General features: G+C 47.5%; 1 long non-coding RNA gene across 1 annotated transcript; it reads left to right on the top strand.

Annotated features, from left to right (window-relative positions):
* The first annotated feature begins 16,101 nt into the window (after nucleotides 1-16,101).
* LOC140630341 (uncharacterized) lies at nucleotides 16,102-20,196 on the top strand. Its single transcript, XR_012028104.1, has 4 exons — nucleotides 16,102-16,275; nucleotides 16,566-17,447; nucleotides 18,117-19,351; nucleotides 19,490-20,196. It is a non-coding gene; the product is annotated as an uncharacterized lncRNA (long non-coding RNA).

Here is a 20,196-nt window from a genome sequence, read left to right as displayed (position 1 = left end):
TGAATGAATGAATGAATGAATAAAGAGGTCCTAACTGATGTATATATCACATATGGACACACCCATCATAAAATATAAATTGAGCGGGAAATGTCTCTGCTGTGTAAGTACCTTATATTCTCATGTTTTTCACTTAAAATTGTATCATAAACATTTTCCATAACATTGACTATTTCTTTAAAACATGATTTTTAATGGCCATAAAATATTCTGTAATTTGACTGAAGCATTATTAATTTATCTAATTATAACCTATGGGTTTTATAACTATTTAGATGTTTCTCATCAATTTTATTGTGATAGGCTTGCTAGTATGTGAATGTTTGCTTCCCTGGTTATTTGTCCAGGTTAACCCCCAGAAGTGGATTTACTGGGTCACAGAACATGAGTCTTCCTGGCATAAGCTGCCGTGCTGTTCTCCAGAAGGGCTGGATCCAGGTAGAGCCTCGGCAGCACCCATGGGCATGCCCAGGCCACCACATCTTCACTAGTACTGGTCACGGTTTTACTCACCTACACACCACACTCCTTTCTGTAACATAGTAAGTGTCCACATTTGCACTTACTCTTCTGTGTAGAGTGTAAACATTCTCAGATATAGACAGGACAGCAAGTTTCAAAATTTATTGTTGCTTTGTCATTATCATTTGCAGTTTGGGCATAGGTCCATTACAAGCCTCACTCATAAGTTGGAAATGGAAGACTCTTGGTAAAGAAAATCCAGTCATGGTTGAATGAATGGAAGAAGTAATTGGGAATGTTGTGGACTATGAAGCTGCTAGCAAAGTGTGTGCTCAAGAAATATACATATCTAAACTAAATTCCAGACAGAATGAAGATTTTAATATAAATGATGAAATCATGAAAGTGCTGGAGGAGGGTGCCTGGCTGGTTAAATCGGTGGTGCATGCTACTCTTGATCTCACAGTTGTGAGTTTGAGCCCCATGTTGGGGGTGGAGATTATATAAAAAAATAAAAATCTTTTTTTAAAAAAGTGCTGGAGGAAAACATTGATGAATTATTTCATAACTTAGAAACACCTTCAGTTATGATATTATCCTAGAAGCTATTCAAGAAATGAAAGAGGGCAGCCTGGGTTTAGCAGTTTAGTGCCACCTTCAGCCCAGGGCCTGATCCTGGAGACCTGGGATGGAGTCCCACGCCAGGCTCCCTGCATGGAGCCTGCTTCTCCCTCTGCCTGTGTCTCTGCCTCTCTCTCTCTCTCTCTGTGTCTCTCATGAATAAATAAAATCTCAAAAAAAAATAAAGAAATGAATGATAAATTTGAGAACATAAAAAACTATAAATTTCTATAGGGCAAAAACCTTGTAAACAAACTCAAAAGATAATTAATATATATTATATATACAGATATACTAATATATTTAGACACATATACATATATGTATATTATGCATACATTAATATATCTGTACATACATAAACTATTGTGATTTATAAACACATGTCAAATTTTATTAAAGTATAATTTTTAAATTTTATTTATTTATTTTGGAAAGAGAGAAGAAGAGTGGGGAGGCAGAGGCAGAGGAAGAAAGAGAATCCTCAAGCAGACGCCCTGCCAAGCATGGAGCCCAATGAACAGAGGGGAGCTCGATCCCAGGACCCCCAGATCATGACCTGAGCCAAAATCAAGAGTCAGCCATTCAACCAAGCCACCCAGGTGTCCCAAAATATAAACAATTTTTATAAAATGATATGACTAACAGACATAAAAGCAGATAAAGGATTCAAATAAGCTGTTTGCTGAAAAAACAAATACAAATGGTCAATAAGCAGTAAAAAGATGAGCAACCTCACTTATAATTAAATTAATTAATGTAAATTAAAACAAAGAGAAACCAGATTGTCAAAACTGTCAATGAGATATCAGACTGTCAAGATGAAAAAGCCTGCTAGAATGTTGACAGGGAGGAAAGCTAACCGCAACATTCATACGTGCTTAGTGAGTGTGTAAAAGGGCGTCATAATTTTGGAAGGTGATTTGTTTACCTATGGTGTGCAGTACTATGAAGCTGTTAAAAAGAATGAGATGTACCCTTACATAACATGAAAAGAGGTCGAGGATATAGTATCAAGTTAAAAAAAGCAAGGTACACGGCACAGTACCAATATCATAAATTCATTTGTTAGAAGTGGGAAGGATAGGGCAGCCCGGAGGAGGGGTGGGGGGGCTCAGCGGTGTAGCGCCGCCTTCAGCCCAGGGTGTGATCTTGGAGACTTGGGATCGAGTCCCACGGGCTCCCTGCATGGAGCCTGCTTCTCCCTCTGCCTCTCTGTGTCTCTCATGAATAAATAAATAAAATCTTAAAAAAAAAAAAAAGAAGTGAGAAGAATATATGCATGAATGTGTTTAGAAGTGTACAGAAAACATTTGGAAGGGTACACAGAAAACTGCTAACTAAGCTGGCTGCCTGTTGAGGCTACCTGAGTAGGTTTAGGCGGGAGGAGAAGACAGTGGGGGCTTTTACTTTCCACATTTTCTGTACTACTTGAAGTTTTAAAATACCACACACGTTTTATTTGAAATACACAAAAGTGTGCATACAATAGTGTTATTTCCCAAACGAAATTCTCAAAGGCTCCTCTTTTCCTATAGGATCAAGTACAAAACCCCAACCTTCTTCCCACCATTACCTTTCACCCAGTCCCCTAACACCCATGTTGCTTTACACTCCAGAGATCTTACCGTGCTGATTCTTGGTCTGCCATTCCCTATTCCCCATCACCTGCCCGGACACTCCTCCTCATCCTTCAAGACCCACTCAGGGACTTCCTCTTCTAGACAGTCTTTCTGGATTTCCCATGATAAAATACTCCATTGTGTATCCCTCTTACCTTGGCTCTTTCGATTTCTTTTTTTTTTTTTTTAATATTTTATTTATTTATTCATGAAAGACCCAAAGAGAGAGGCAGAGACACAGAGGGAGAAGTAGGCTCCCTGCCCGGAAGCCCAATATGGGAGTCGACCCTAGGACCCTGGGATCATGTCCTGAGCCCAAGGCAGATGCTCAACCACTGAGCCACCCAGGTGCCCCTCGATTTCTTATTAAACTTTATATTTGTATCTGTGGGCTTTATAGACCTGGAGCTCCTTTGGGGGTACGAGTACCCAATATCTAAGCCTAGTTAATGCTCCTAGAAGGAAAAAAAAATGAACACACCAATTGATATGTCTCTATTCCACCAGGTTGTCTTTATTTTTCAAGATGTCTTCTTCTTCTTTTTTTTTTAAATTTTTATTTATTTATGATAGTCACAGAGAGAGAGAGAGGCAGAGACATAGGCAGAGGGAGAAGCAGGCTCCATGCACCGGGAGCCCGACGTGGGATTCGATCCCGGGTGTCCAGGATCGCGCCCTGGGCCAAAGGCAGGCGCCAAACCGCTGCGCCACCCAGGGATCCCCTCTTCTTCTTCTTCTTCTTTTTTTTTTTTTTAAAGATTTTATTTATTTATTCATGAGAGACAGAGAGAGAGGCAGAGACACAGGCAGAGGGAGAAGCAGGCTCCATGCAGGGAGCCCGACGTGGGACTCGATCCCAGGTCTCCAGGATCACACCCAGAACTGCAGACGGCGCTAAACCGCTGCGCCACTGGGCCGCCCTCAAGGTGTCTTCTTTCCCAGCCTTTTCTTCATGGTTTCCTAAAAGTGACACCTGGTAAGTGACCCCAGCACTATCTCTACTGAAGAAGTTGGTATACGTGCACACACACACACACACACACACACACACTCATATGCTTCAACTGCAGTGTAATACCATCCTGTGCCCATAAACTCATGAAGTCCCTTACTCAGGGTCAAAACCTCGATGTAAGCAGCCCCACTGTTGGATGCTATGCCTTGAAGGCCCTCTTTCTGCCTGAGGCACACCTATCTAGGGCTTTTGAGGAGAACCAGGCTCTTTGCTGTTCTCAGACAGGAGCATGGGTGACAGAGGCAAGGGAACCTGGATGCTCTTGCCTTAGGGGTTCAAGTGCTTCCTTAGATTTGGTTGGAGGCCACGCCCTCAGCATACAAGTCTCAGCCCTCTGATTTTACCAAGGAAACTTTGAAGAGATACTATAGGAAAATGTGCTATTTTCTCCACAACAGTTTTTGTTTGCTCTCTATGATCCCAGGTTTGATCTCTATGATCTTGTTTGATCTTGTTTGCTCTTACATCCATCAGTTTTTTGCACATAAGCAACAGAAATTGGCTGTGGCTCACGTGGGCCCAAAAGGAACTCATAGGAAGGTTGTGGTATGGTTTGTAGAACCAAAGGAAAAGCTGGACCACTAGGCGTTGGAGAGAACATAGGAAGAAGACTTCTGGAAACCCAGTTAACAGGACCCAGCAGCCTCTTGAGGCCTGTATCAGGCATCTCTTGTGCCCTGCCTCACATCCTCTCAGCCTCGCATGTGGCCTGTGGTCTTCTCTGCACAGGTTTTGACCCAGTTTGCATGACACTGTCCATTTCAAAGTGAGATGTGCTGCAGCCTCTCACTTCTGCCCCAACTTCTCCTGATGCTGCCTCCTGAGGTGCCTGTGGGAGCCTACTGGGCATGCATGTATGGGCAACCCAGGGACATGGGGGTGTCCGCCCTTACCCAGTGGGGTCAGGGGCCAATAGACACTGGCTTCTCCCTTCTCGTCTCCCCCATCCCCTTGCAGACTGTTCTGAGACTCATACTTCCTTCCTCAGAAGGCTCCAGTGGGCTGGAGCATCCAACATCATAACCCTTGGATTAGATTTCTCTTCCCAGTTTCTCTCCCCTGCTTCCTCGAATTACTTCCCGAATACATTTCCTGCACAGACACCCTTGCTCAAGCACTAAGTTCAAGGGAGACCAGATTAAGACAAAACCTCGTCCTGGGGATGAATGATTATCTTGTGAGATAAGTCAAGGTTCAGATTCTAAGGAGACCATTCAATTGTTCAGGCTTGAATCATAGTCTACCTTTTAGCCAATTTTTTTTTTTAGATTTTATTTATTTATTCATGAGAGACACACAGAGAGAGGCAGAGACACAGGCAGAGGGAGAAGCAGGCTCCATGCAGGGAGCCTGACGTGGGACTCGATCCCAGGTCTCCAGGATCACGCCCTGGGCTGCAGGCAGCTCTAAACCTCTGTGCCACCAGGGCTGCCCCTTTTAGCCAAATTGATGGCAGACACCTCCCCCATCCCCAGTCCCCTGAAAGGTTCTATCCAGTGTTTGGGGGATAGCCAAGCCAGCCAAGGTGGCTATCCGAAGAAAGGCAATAGATGCCTCTCAGGAGGCTTCCCTACATCTTGGGTCTTGGGTACAGACCACATCTAAACCAAGCTCTGTTTCCCACACAACACTTCTTGCATTACCTTTCTCAGTGTGTGGCACCACCATTCCCCCAGATGCCCGAGCCTGAACCCTGGGAGGGAGCCTCATCTGCCTCTTCTCCACCACAGTCAAATTGCTCACCCAGGCTGACAACTTTGTCTCTTTTCCATTTCTTTGACTTTTCCTGCTCTCCAGCTCACTGCCCTTGCCTATTAGTATTCCAGCCGATCTCCTTGCACTCACTTGTGCTCACACCCTTGCTCTTGCTCTCTTTCTGTCTCTGTCTCTCTCTCCTGCAAACTGTTTAGCTACTAGAGTGATTTTCCTACTGTGGATTTGAACAAATCACTTTGTTTAAAACTCTTGGCCAGGGGCACCTGGTATACAACTCTTGATCTCAGGGTTGTGAGTTCAAGCCCTACGTGTGGAGTACTTTACTCAAAATAAAAAAATAAAAAAATAAAAAAATAATAAAACTCTTGGCCAGCTTGCCACTGCCCTCAGGACGAAGTCCTGGAAGCTTTGATGGCATAATCTTGTCATGACCTGGCTCTACTGGCCTCTGTCTTGTCAGCCCTTGGCATTCTTCTTCTCCACACAGCTTCTCTTGAAGCCACACTGCACTACTGGCCATTGTCTTTCATCTATTCCTGGTACCTGGAATGCTCTTCTGTGATGGCATGCTTTCAGCTGCAAGTAACAGAACACCCTAATGCAAGCTAGCTTACACAAACAGGAAAGGCCTTATCTTACTTGGCACAGAGGTGGGATGAACCCCAAGCACTGTACAACCCACAGTTCAAAAAGTGTTGAGGAAGCAGCTCTTTTTGTCTCTTTTCTCTGCTACCATGGGGATCTGATTCAGTTGAATCTGATTGAATCCTTTCTCGATTAAAAGAACATGGCAGTGCATTCAGTCTTCACTCCTAGACACGACAGTTGCCTCAAGAAGAAAAAGAAACCATATCTAGCATCTCTTCATTTGATGCTTGAAAGCTTTTCTCAGAAGCCCCCTGGTGGACTTCCCCTCAGCTCACATTGGCTAGGATTAGTCACATGGCCATTACTAATCCAATCACCAGTAATGGAAATGGAATTATGACTGGTGGAAGGAATGCCAGGCAGGGTGGGGGGTGGAGTCAGCCTCTATCTAAAACTGCCAACACCTTTCCTTTTCATTTGTCGGGCTAACTTATTTCAAAACTCAACTCAAGTGTTAGGTCCTCTGGAAAATTGCCAAACAGAAACATCCCTCCTCTTCTCTGCCATAGGCAGCACCCCTGCCCCCAGAAATGTATAAAATCTTTCAAAGCAAGAAGCTGGTTCTTATTCATTCTATATTCCCAGAGCCTAGCCCAGAGCTGGCACAGTAGAAACTCCATTAGCTCGCTGAAAATTCCTGTTAATTAAAAAAACTATTAAAAAAAAGGATTTTATTTATTAAAAAAAAGATTTTATTTATTTATTTATGAGAGACACAGAAAGAGAGGCAGAGACACAGGCAGAAGGAGAAGTAGGCTTCCTGCCAGGAGCCTGATGTGGGCCTTGATCCCAGGAAGCTGGACCACCTGAGCCAAAGGCAGACACTCAACTGCTGAGGCACCCAGGTGCTCCCCCACCAAAAAAACCTATTCTTTAAATCATAATGTATCATCCCATATACATTGTCTACAACCAACATATTCCATTTCACTATATATTATAAAAATCTTTCCATCATATTGTAACATTTCTAAAAATAGCTACATAATATTTCATAGTATTGACACACTATACCACAAATTATTTAACCAATCCCTATGGGTCACTGGTCTTTTAGATTGTTTGCAGTTTTTTAACATTATAAACAATGTTGTGGTAAACTTCCTTTTACATAGATCCTTGACAAGTGTATTTGTCCCCTATGATAAATCCTCACAAGTGATGTGTGGTTTAAAAAAACAAATGGTTGCAAATTCTTTGATACTCCTCTCATCAAGAGGTGTGGTCTACATCCCCTTCCCTGAAATCTGGGTGAACTCTTACAGCTTTGACCACTAGGACACAGTACAAGTGACAATTCTTACCTTTTAAGGCAAGCTGATAAAGTTACATGTACCTTATATGGGATTTGGGAAATGTTCTTTCTCAGTGTTCTCTCTTTTGAAACCTAGATGCCATGCAGTGAAATGCACAAGTTACAATCCTACTGAACCCAACTTTTGAGTCATCCCAGCCTAGGCATCAGATTTGTGAGAGAAGAAACCTCCAGAAGATTTCAGCCTCTAGCTGTTGGAGTCTTGCTAGCCAAGTGCCCAGATACCCCAAAGCAAGGAACAGCCACCACTACTGTGCCATGTCTGAGGTCCCCAGAATCCCTGAGCATTTTGAGCAAATGAACTGTTGCTTATGCCACTAAGTTTGGGGTAGTTGGTTATGCAACCATAGCACCTGGAAAACAGGGAATTTCTCTTGCAAATAGCATACAGATTTTAAACCTTTTGATTCTTAATTAAATACTTAATTAAAATTGTGTAACTCAATGCAAGAACACTTTTGCCTCCTTTGAGAATCTGCCTCCATGACACAGGGGGGAAGGTGTTTATCAGGGCTGTTTCCTTGAGTAAGTTTGTCCACGTGTCTACTTAAGATTGGGTTCCTCGGGGGGCACCTGGGGGGGGTTCTGTCAGTTAAGTGTCTGACTCTTGATCTCAGCTCAGGTCTTGATCTCAGGGTCATGAGTTCAATCCCTGTACTGGGCTCCATGCTGGACATGGAAACTATTTAAAAAAAAAAAAAAAAAAGATAGGGTTCCCTAAAAGAAACTCCAACTTTGAGACTTGTGGCCAAAGGTTTATTGTGAAGTGCTCTTGAAAGATGTGCCTGTAAAGAAAGTAGGAAGGCAGGACTGGTTGGAGGCAGAAGCCGACCAGTAATCTTGCTGTCATTGAAGCCTCAGTTGATCCTACAGAGAGCCGTGGAGCTGGGATGGCCCTTCAGAGATGTCCCAAATTGAGGCAACGTAGCAGGCACTGCAGCTCCACATTAGCCACCTTTGGGAGGGGGTGTAACTAACATTGAGTGAGGATCCCTGTAACAATATCTCAAGCAGCTTAGGACAGATGGGTTAGCCTTGAGGAGGAAATCTGGGTGGAGGACCAGAGCATCCACTATAGCCACCCCTTGCTCTGTCCTGATTCATTTGCTGCCATGAAGTCTGACCCATGTGGGAATCACTTCTCCAGAATTCTGGTTGGCTTTGTTTCCTGGGAAGCTTGAAAGAGAAGTGTTAGAGGGATGAACCACAGCACCAGCTGTAGAAGTCTCAAGGCCATAACTGATACTGGTGATTGCCCTTCCACCACCTTTCTAGAGTGCCCTCGCATTTTGCCAGTATCTCTTCTCACCTAGGCAGCTTTTCTGGTGGAGACCCAGACCCTCAGCCAGGAAGGGCTTGAGCCCTGCGTTACTGTGGTCTGCTTGACATGTCCATGTGCCATTAAAACTAGGCAAATGGCGTGAAGGACACCCCGGTGGATCACCTGAGCATGACACATCTTCTCCTCTGCTCCTGTTGCTTAACTACATGGCTGTAAGTCCTCCTTTTGACCAGGGTCAATTACTCTGCTAGTATGGGGATTCTTTTCCTTGCTGATGGTGTCTTAGCTCAAAGAGTTCAAAAGTAATCAGGCAGCAGCCATGGTTTAAAGTTCACTGGAACTGTACTGTGTCTTTTGATGGAAACATGATCTCTTTGGGACCTCCCAACCTTCAGAGCAGGAAAAGAAATCTCTTGAGGGGGGCATGACTTTTAATGTAGGTCCCTGCAGCCAAAGGCAAATCCCAGGGAGGAACACTACTGCAAACTGTTAGCAGCCTAAATTCCCAGGATCTGTGGGATGAGTGTGTTGGTCCAGGAAAGGGTATCTCAGTGAAGTACTAGCACAGAATCCACTGCAACATCTGAGATTCACGTTTCTTCCCAGAAAATGGGAATAACAATGGCTTATTGGTATGGGTACTGGGAAGGAAGGAAATTAAAGACTATATGTTAAAAATCTCAGATTGTACTCAATGAATGTTAGTTTTTATCCTCTTTACGTCAGGACTTCTAGAAGTGATCATGTTTCCTTTTTTGCCTTGGCCGGTAAGGAGCTTATAACTTCATCTGGAGCTCTGTCACAAGCAGAGGCGCTACTCATTTCCATTCTCTTCTTATTTCCTTGCTCTTGCTTTTTTCCCCTTCTCTCTCTCTTTAATCTGGAACAGAATCTCTTTGTTGCAAGCTCTTTGAACTGGAATCATGTTTGCAAAGTGGCAGAGGATACATAAATGCCTAGGAGAGAAAGTTGCTGCTCTGAAGACAGTCATTTTCCAAGAAGTGACAGTACCTCACCTAAAATACCGCCCCAGCACCTTGCTAAACCTAGCCAAGTACTTCGCTACTGGGTCTGATTTGTTTTGGCATCTGCCAGCCAGCCAGTACCTAGGCATGGGAATCCCTTCACTTAGAGGGTGACTCATGGCTCTGACAAGTTGGAAAAATACAAAAACTGGAGGGGAGGGTTTCGTGTTATCAGGCATTCCGATCAGCTAAAGACACTGCTGATAAACTCTATTCCTGCCCTCTTTGCAGAAGGATCCCTCCATTCACCCCCAGATGGCTTAGTTAGTAGTCTCATCCCTTTATTGGAATTGAGCCATTTAGGGGACAGAATGGGGCATATGTGGTCCAGATGCTGTGACTGAGCTAGCTCCTCCCAGTCCAGGTTACCCAATGGGTTACGATCCTACCTCAAGGCATTTGGGGGGACTTAGCCATGGAGTGAGCAGACTCAAGGTGTGGCCAGCTGGGGTTCCTGCTTCAGAACCCCTCACTGTCTCCAGGGTAATTCTGTGAGCGAACGCCTCCCTCTCTTCCCTCCCTCCATGGGAGGCCTCAGAGTGCCAATGTGGTGCCACACCTCCTATTCTTGTTTCCGTGCCAGTGTATAAGATGAACCACACTCATGAATAGCACTTCCCTGGAATTCGCAGCAGCAGATACCCTTTTGCTGAAGGATTTCACATGTCCCATTGTTCATGGCTCTTGCTCCCCACCCCCACCAGCTCCTCTCCCATTTGTGGTTCCGTGTTAAATTCAAGAGCTTGGCTGTCCTGAATGAGCCTCCCAAGGCAAGAATTTTGCTCCCACGTATTGCTTCCTCATGCAAAGCACATCGTTGCCTAGTGAAAGTGAGCAAATGAGCGTGTTCAGGGAAGACCTATGAGCTAGGACTTAGCTTCTGGGTTTGGGGGGAAGCTCTGGAAGGGAGAGAGAGGCTAAAATAGTGACAATGTCAAGAAAGAGACTGGAGTCCAGTCCCAACCCTGACTCCTGCTAGCTGGCTGACCTGGTAAACTGCCCCTCCCTCCCAAGCCTCGCTTCCTCCCCTGGAAGATGGATGAAAGAACACGTGCTTTTGGGATCATTGTGATAGCCAGTGGGCTAACATTTAGAAAGCTAGTGTTTCCTGACCACACACCAGGCCATGTACTTGGCCAAGTACTTTATAGCTATTATCTCATTTAACCTTCCAAAAACCCCTAAAGAGTTGGTGTGACGACCTTCATTTTGCAGAAGAGGAAACCAAGGCTCACAGAAGGTCAATGACAGAGCAGTAAGTGGCCTCTCTGTTCCAAAGTTAGAGCTAGCAATCACTGCACAAGACTGGTCTGCAGCCCCAGCACAGGGCCCTAGTGCAGTACAGATACGTAGTACAGCCTTGCTCCATCTTTCCTGGCATATCCACACCCTGAGAGAGAAATTTGAAATGATCATTCACTGAGCATGTACTACGTGTGAAGCATGATGTGCTTTATACACCCTGCTCCAAATCTCACTCCAAAAGAATGAGAGCATGACCCCCATTTCCAAATGAGGAAGCGGCAGCTCAGAGAGGTCAAATAGTTTACCCAAGGCCACACAGCAAATGAGGAGTAGAGGTGAGATTGAACCAGATTTTCTGCTGTTCTCCATAGAGTGCTGCCCACTGCCCACATCACACTGTCTATCGATTAGAGGGCTGTCTACAAGGTTGGTATCTGGGGGTTATATACCTCTTTCTCTGAACCTCCACATACTACCTCCTCATGCTTCTAGGGGCCTAACATTCCTTTTCCTGGAGGCAAAACCTTCCTCTCCCCCAAGCATTCCAGAGAAGAAATTCTTATGTCCTTGAAAAAGTATGATGGTGGGGATCCCTGGGTGGCTCAGTGGTTTAGCGCCTGCCTTCAGCCCAGGGCATGATCCTGGAGACCCGGGATCGAGTTCCACATCAGGCTCCCTGCATGGAGCCTGCTTCTCCCTCTGCCTATGTTTCTGCCTCTCTTTCTCTCTCTCTCTGTGTCTCTCATGAATAAATACATAAAATCTTTTTTTTTAATAAATAAAATCTTAAAAAAGAAAGAAAGAAAGAAAGAAAGAAAGAAAGAAAGAAAGAAAGAAAGAAAGAAAAAGTATGATTGATTAAGGGCAGTGAGCGGTTGGTCTCAGTACCTTTCCTACAGCAAGTTTTTGGAGGGAGTGGTCTTTTGGCCCTGGGGTTCTTGCTGTCAAGAGGGGCACCAGGCAGAGGGAAACAGTGACTCAGGAGCCAGCTGAAGGCCCTGGAAACAAATTACTGACCCCCCAGTTTTGCTGTGGGCTGCCCCAGTACCTGGTCCTGTCTATAATGGTAATACGGGGGGGAGGGAGGAATGCATGTAGGCGGCTCTCTGAGGGTTGGAGCTGCAGTATTGAAGTTAGGTTTCCTAAACCCACAGCAATCTAGGGAACATTTACAGGCAAGAATGCTGCAGAGGGTGTGTTTGTGCACGCGCGCATATGTGTGTGTGTGTGCGTGTGTGCGTGCGCGAGCTCATGCCCCCATGTGTAAAAGAGAGGCTGGCAGCCACTGACAGAACAGGGAGAGAGAATGAGAGAGACAGAGCAAAAGAGAAAGACAAAGGAAGGAAGGGAGAGAGAGAAGCAGAGGTCCAAAAACACACAACAGTAGGCAGATAAGGACGAAAGTCGGGGAGGCAGACATGCAGGAAGGGACACGTAAACAGATCATTCATTTGGCAAGTGCTTGCTGAGCACCTACTATGTGCCAGGCTCTGTCCCAGGCACTGGGGATTCGATGATGGACAAAATAGATAAAATCTCTGTCCTCATGTGTCTTTCAGGTGGGAGACCAGAGAAATCCAGAGAGACAGGTAAAACCCAGAGGAGCCCACAGAAGGGGACTGAGAAGGGGACGCCTGGGTGGCTCAGTGGTTGAGCATCTGCCTTTGGCTCAGGGCGTGATCCTGGGGTCCCGGGATCGAGTACCACATCGGGCTCCCTGCATGGAGCCTGCTTCTCCCTGTGCTTGTGTCTTGCCCCTCTCTCTGTGTCTTTCATGAATAAATAAAATCTTAAAAAAAAAAAAAAAAAAGAAGGGGACTGGGAGGGAACTGTACGGAGAGATCCAGAGACAGAGATGGGCCAATACATGGAGGCCAGAAGAGGTAGAGACAGGGAAGCAGAGACAGAGCAACAGGCTGCAAGATAGAGCAGAGGAGAGGCGGAGACCAAGAGCACAAGCAGGCATTCCAGAGCATTCCAGAGCAGAGAGAGGCAGAGCCCAGGGGACACTGCATAGAGTCCCTTTCCTGCGAACCTGCCCTGTGCCAGATAAGTGCCGGGGGGTGACCTGTGTCCTCTCATTCCTTCCTCTCAGCATCCTCTGGGGCAGGACCCCAGCCCTCAGTGACCAGGGAGCGGATCTTGGGCTCCAGTGACATCAGCCTTGGAAGAGGAGGATGCTACGCCCACCCCTGTGCCTGGCTTTCTGGGTGCCCCTGCACTGAGCTGGCAGGAGTCTGAGGTGCCCAACAGGTGTGCATTTCCAGTACTTTCTTCTCATGAGATGGATGGATGAGCAAACTGAGGCCCTGCTAATGGGTCAGGATGGCTGCGGGGTCTCCCGGGCAGCACCGGATGAAGGATGAAGCACTGAAATAGGAGCCGGGTCTGGTGTTCTGGCACCAGCTCTGCCCTCACGTCACAGGGCAGGTGGGACCCTCTGGAAGGCCCCTGCAGCCCCCACGATGGTGAGGTCTGTGAATCACGTGAGAGTAAGTTTTGGAAGAGACTCTTGTTTGAAAGCTGGGACTTTGATGGTTGCCGCTGTCTGTTTCCGTGGAAACAGGGCTCCGAATCGGAGAATGAGCCTGTAGCTCTGCTCTGGGTGCCCCAGATAGCTGGGGAAGAGGACTGCTCCCATACCTCCTCCCCGGCGGCCTCAGAGGGTGGCTAGAAAGGTCTGGAACACAGGGCCTCCAGCGATGTAGCCGACATTTATTGAGCACTCACTAGTGCCAGCCCAGGACAGCATCCAGCGCTTGGAAGGGAGAGAGGCCACGACCCCCTGAGGAAGTCTTGCTATCTCCACAACACTCGTCCTCAGGAGAGATTTACTCTGTCTGAAGTGGACCCTTCGTTACTCAGCACACATAGGAGCCACGTACCGGGCCACACAGAGGTAAACAGGACACAGTCCTTGCCTTCCCTCGGGGTCCAGGGGTACCAAAGGTGGGCGCCATGAAGTCAATGTGGAAGGGTGTGGTGAACATCCTGGTTCCCCTCTCCTGTCACCATGCCATCCTCCCCACCCTCAATACCCAGGCCTTATGCTGTTCCCTTGCCTGGGATCCCCTCACTACTGCTGCTCTGCCTAGCAAATTCGTGCTCAAGCTTCAAAGCCCCAGCTCCAAGCTTACTTCCTCTGCAAAGCCGCAGCCCTCTCCCCTAGGCCATGAGCATCTTTGTTTTGTTTTTGTTTTTGTTTTTGTTTTTTTGAGAGAGAGAGAGAGAAAATATGATCAGGGAGGGGCAGAGGGAGAGGAAGAGGGAGAGGGAGAGAATCTTAAGAAGGAGGCTCCACATGTAGCATGGAGCCTGACTGGGGGCTCGATCTCATGATTCTGAAATCATGACTTGAGCCAAAATCGAGTCAGATGCTTAACCAAGTGAGTTACTCAGGTGTCCTGACCAGGAATGTCTTGAAGGCACAGACTAAGTCTCCTCATGTCTGTGTTCCCAAAGGGGAGTGAAGGCATCACTCCAACTGTGTTGAGCCCCTTCCCTCCCACCTTATTAGGGATTTCACTATAACCTGTCCTCTGGCTCCATCCCGTATCTTTGGTCTCTACCTCTCTACTCGCTCCTTCCAGTCAGCATTCATGCAGGATCTAGTCCCTCTTGTCTTCAACCAAAACACAGCAAAGCTCCTTACCCCTGGGGCACTGGCCTGTCTCTTGGCCTCTCCACAGCCCAAGATCTAGAGAGTCGTCTGCACTTGCTATCTGTTGGCCTCCCTCCCACACGGCCACTGCTGTCATAGGGTATCTGCTCAGATTGTGCCCCCAAACTGCCCTCACCAGCCAGCCAGCTTCTGCAGAGCTCTCTGTGGCTTGACCACTATCTGTGAGTCTACATTTTCCTTGAAACATTGTCTTCCCTACATAACTTCTCCCCAGATTTCCTTCTCATTGACCCCTCTGCACAGGCCTCCTCCATCACTCTCATCAGCTCCTCCTCCATCAGGACTGCTAGTGCTCCTCAGAGCTCCGTCTCCAGCTTCTCCTCAAGAGCTCACCCATTCCTATTGTTGTCCAAGGAAGGCCACCTTCTCTGGCCACTGGGCCAGCATAACACCCCTGCGCTATGCCCACAGGGGCCTGTATCCTCCATTGTGACACTTGTCATGTAGTATCATAAGTACTGGTAGAGTTGTCTGCTTCCCCCATCAGTGCAAACTCCCAAGAAGCACATCCATCCCCAGTGCTCAGGACACTGGGGAACAACAAGCTGCAAAGGGAGGCAGGAGCCAGATTATGAAGGACTTTGAACTTTTTTGCTGAGGACTTTGGGCTTCATCTTGTATGAGAATGAGAGCCACTGATGAGTTTTGAGCAAAAACATGTCACGTCTGTGCCTTAAACACATCTATCTCATTGGCAAGAAGAGGGTGGAGGGTTGGGGGAGAGTCTGAAGGCAGAGAGATCAGTTGCGGGTTGTGCAATATCCAGGGCTGGACCACAGTGATGAGAGGGGCTGGTGAATGGACAGAAAATGAGATGCCTATCGGTCACCTGGCTAGCTCAGTCTGTGGAGCACATGACTCTTGATCTTGGGGTTATAAGTTCGAGCCCCATGTTGGGTATAGAGATTATTTAAAGATAAAATCTTGAAAAGAAAAGAAATAAAAGAAAAAAGAAAAGAAAAATGTAGGATGCTTACTAGATCTAGCTGACCAACCCAGGCTCTGGCAGAGGGGTAGAGGGTAAGGAAGAAAAGGAGTAGAGGCCCAATCTTGGGTTTCTGGCCCAGGTTGTTGGCTTGGTGTTGGTGCCTTGCACAGAGATGGGAACCAAGAAGGAACTGGATAGGGAGAAATAATGAGTCCACTTCTGGACACAGGGATTTTGAATCACCCAGGGGACATCCAGGTGGGAATACCTTTTAACTAAACAGATGGTGGGGGGTGGGGGTGAGCAGTGGTGGTAAGGAGAGAAACATCTGGGCCAGGAGGATGTCTTCAGGAGTCATCATGGAGGCTCAGGTGTGGTCAATGCCATGGGCATGGCTGAACTTGCCCAAAGGAAAAGTGAAGGTCAAGGACAGAGCCTGAGAGAAGCTCATTCACGGTAGCTTGTGTAGCAAATCTCCACCTCCCTTTCTGTGGGAGGCATACCTCTCCCTGCCCCGCTGATGCTGGGTTGGCCATGTGACTTGGGAGCGGCGGGTGCTTGCATGGATTGGCTTGGCATCTGGTGCTCCTCTCACCCACTCTGAAAAAGCACACCAGGCAGCCTCTGCCCTTCGGCCTGGGCCCCAGCAAGGGGGACCCAAGAGCAGCCTCAAGCTGCACTCTGAAGCAGCGCCGCCAGACTGACTGCAGACCTGTGAGTGAGAAATAAATGGCCTTTATAATAAGCCACTGAGATTTTTGGGGCTGTTTGTTATGTAACATTGTATCAGCAATAGCTTGCCTAATATAATTTTAAGAGGAGGCTGGGAAATAAGAATCCTTTATAGGATAACAGGAAGAGCAGTCAGAGGGGGAGGAAGGAAATTGGGAGAGAGTGGGAAGTGGGTTTCAGGAGCATCTGGACCTCTGATGCTCTGAGGTGGGGGACTGTGGGGGGGTTCCCACCATTTGCATCCTGCCCGCATGTTTTCTTCTTTCCCACAGGCTATGCTTGGGTCACCTTAGCTGCCTTGCTGGGCCTGAAGCTGAATTCCACATGTTGATGACTCCCCAGGCTCTGTCTTCAGGGTGGACTTTGTTCCAGAGTTCCAGACTTACCGTCTACCTGTCCCTGGATATCTCCATCTGGACATCCAATGGGCTTTTCCAACTCAACACGTCCACGACAGACCTCCTCATGCTTGCCATCCACAGACCTGCTTCCCTTCCTGGGCCCCCTGGCCTGGCAGCCCTCTCACCGCCCCCCCTCCAGCCTGGGAGTCAGCTTTCACACCTTCATGGGCTATTAGCAACTGAGCCTGGGGAATCCTCTTCCACCGGCTTCCCCCCATCTCACCTGCCTCAGCACCGCTCACCACACCTACTATTGAGCACTCCATGCCCTCCGGGCTCCCCTCTTCCTCCCTTCTCCCATGCTCCCAGTGCTCTTCCTAAAGCATAAGGAGGTCATCCCTGGTGGAAACCCCTGCCTGCAAGGATAAAGGCCAAACTTCCTAGCAGGACACCTAAGGCCCTGAATGGTCCAGTGGGATAAATTCATGAATGCCACTCATTGTTGTCTGAATCACATACCACACGTGCCCCCCAGGTCCCATTCAAACTTCAGTTTAGACCTGGCCTGGTCCCAGTTGCTTTCTGGATGCTTCCCACCACATCCTGCTCTGTCCCACCTCTCCCCCCACTGGACAAGTTCAAATGCTCCCCTTTTTAGGTGCCCCTTTCAAAGTCCCACGACATCCTGTATTGGACCCCTTCTGTACCCTCCCCCATCACTCTTACTGCAGTCTTTTTCCTTTCTGTTTTTTTATTGTGGTAAAATATACATAACATAAAACCTTACCATTTTAACCAGTTTTAATTGTACAGGTGAGTGGTGCTCAGTATATTCAGTGTCGGGTAGCCGTCAGCACCATCTATCTCCAGAGCTTCATTTTCCCAAACCAAAAACTCTGTACCCATTAAACCAACAACTCAAGTTCCCCCTGCCCGACCCAGCCCATTCCAGTTTCTGTCTCTGTGAATTTAACTGCTCTAGGTAGTCGTATGAGTAGGCGCACATGGTATTTGTCCTTCTGTGTCTGCTTATTTCACTTGGCATCACATCTTCAAGGCTCATCGACGTTGTTGCCTGTGTCAGAATTTCCTTCCTTTTTCTTTTTTTTTTTTTTCTCCTTCCTTTTCCAGGGAAACATTCCATGCTATGGATACATCACATTCTGTTTGTCCATTCCTCTGTCGATGGACACTCGGGTTGAGCCCACGTTTTGGCTACAGCGAATAATGCCACTATGATCGTTGGTGTATAGATATCTGCTTGGGTCCCTGCTTCCAATTATTTAGGGTGTCTTCCTAGGGGTGGAATTGCTGGATCGCAACTCTATGTTTAATATTCTGAGGAATGTCCCTACTGTTTCCCACAGTGGCCTCGCCAGTATATGCTCCCACCCACAGTGCACGAGGGTTCCCCTTTCTCCACATCCTCCAACGCTTGATATTTTCTTTTTTTCTTTCCTTTTCTGCTATACCATCTATTAGGACAAGTGTGAAAGTCATCAGCCCACTTGTGACTCCAGTCACTTGTTGCAGTGACCGGCTTCTTGAAGTGTTACCTGACGGCGCCTCCCGGCCTGCGCCTGCGTGAAGGAGCTCTTGTTTCCTGCTCTGGGGTTTCTCTGACACTGTGGTAAGGGCACCTGCAGGACAGCTGGGCATTCTGCTCCGGTCACAAGGACTAGCTCTCACTAACTGCACCTGACGTGATGGGCTCCTCCCTGCCGCAGACTTCCCTGCCCCACCTGGAGCATCCTTCCTTTGTGTAGTTAACTCTCCCATATCCTTCAGAACTCAGATGTCACCGACACAGAGAAGCCCTCCTTGATCACCACTCCTCCTCCATGGGATCAGACTCTGGTATTCGCTCTTATAGCATCCTCTACTTGGCACAGTTTGTCATGACATATTTATCTGTGTGCTTATTGAATTAACCCTTATCTTGCTCGCTGGGCTGTGAGCTCCGAACAGAAGGAGACTGTGACTGTCTCGTTTGCCCAGCATTCTCGGCACCAACCAGGAGGCAGAGCCCATACCAGACGCTCAGAAAATCTTTGTTAAGTAAATTATTTTATTCAATGTTGAACATTTTTTTTATTATTGAGTACCTGTTCTAGAAGTGGGTATAAAACTCCTGCAGAGCTTAAATTCTAATGAGGGAATAAGGTAAGAAAAATAGACAAACATATAACACGTTAGTTGGTGATGGTTGCTATGGAGGGAAGCGGAACAGGATGAAAGGGACAGGTGCCATCCTGTAGACGTTTGTTAGGGAGGGCTCTGGCCATGTTCAGATGGAGCAAGTGAGGCTTGTCTGGGAGAAGGTGTTCTAGGCAGAGGGAATGGTGAGCATAAGGATGTAGCCGGCAAGTGCTCAGAGAGACGTGCTGGCCCAAGGGCAATGGAGGATGCAAGAGGCACCTGTGTCCCAGTGCTGGACACTTCAGAAGGCTTCGTGGTGGGTGGCATGGGAAGGAACTCATTGCCCAGGCACCCTGGAGAGGAGGTGGAGGAAGCTCGACAGGAGCCTTGGAAGGACCACAGCATTGGCTTCTCTTCCCCACTTACCCTTGGGAGGACCTTGCCTTGTATCTTTTTGTACTTTTCAGCATCCCTGGCTCCTGAGGGCTGAGCACTTGGTAGGTGCTTTCTAGAAAGAACAAAACCCATTCAAGAAAATGCCTAAAACCATTTTGCTACGACAAGGTGTCTCAGCACAGGTGTGTGTCCATCACAAGACATTTCAAAACACATTTGATTGTGTACTTAAATTCACTTCCTTCTTCCTCAGCACCTCTCCTTTTGCTGGCTCTGCTGAGCTAATAACATCAGGACTAATCATCTTTTTCAATTTACAGAATGTTTCTCCAATTACTATCTCTGTTGAGCCTCCAAACAGTCTTCAAAGCAGCGAATCTCCACTGTCCCGAGGCGTTCAGAAGTGTTGGGTTGGCCAGCACCAACCAACCGACAGCCCAGCCGGCACTTCCCTGGGGGCTCCTGCGCTCCATCCTCCTGCCTGTCCTGGACATCTTGGCTGCCTTCTTTCCTAGACAGGCTCACAGAGGGGACGTCCCACTAGAGTGGCCTGAGCTGGGTGAAAGCCAGGTCCCTGGAGTCTCCTGATTCCCTAAAACTAGGGCTGACCTGCCTGGGCTGGGTCCCCCTTCCCTGGCAGAGCAGCCCGAGGCTTTGACCAGAGGTGCCTCCATTCAATTCCAGGACCCACTGTGCTGGGTGCAGGAGGGGGATGGGCTATACCACACTCACTTGGTGACCATTCCAATCATCACCAGAGGGGAGCTCCATTCCCCCAGCAGCTGTGAGGAACTCTGAAAAAGAGCTTCTAAACCAGGGAGAGGTAAGGAGATCCTCTGGCATCCTTGTCAAGCACAACCAACAAGCCTCACATCTTTTTCCTTTAACCACCACCTTCTGGAGCCCTGGCCACTGCCAAGCTGATCCCAGAGCCCAAGATTTCTGCCCTCCTGGTTCTGGCCGCTGAGTGAAGGAGTGGCCATTCTAGCCTAAGCTTGAAGTTAACCATCCCTTCTCTCCAACCTCA

The sequence above is a fragment of the Canis lupus genome, chromosome 3 (genome assembly GCF_048164855.1).
Source record: "Canis lupus baileyi chromosome 3, mCanLup2.hap1, whole genome shotgun sequence".
NCBI classification, from domain to species: domain Eukaryota; kingdom Metazoa; phylum Chordata; class Mammalia; order Carnivora; family Canidae; genus Canis; species Canis lupus.
Note: the sequence above shows the minus strand (reverse complement) of the source record. Positions and strands in the feature narration are given on the sequence as shown.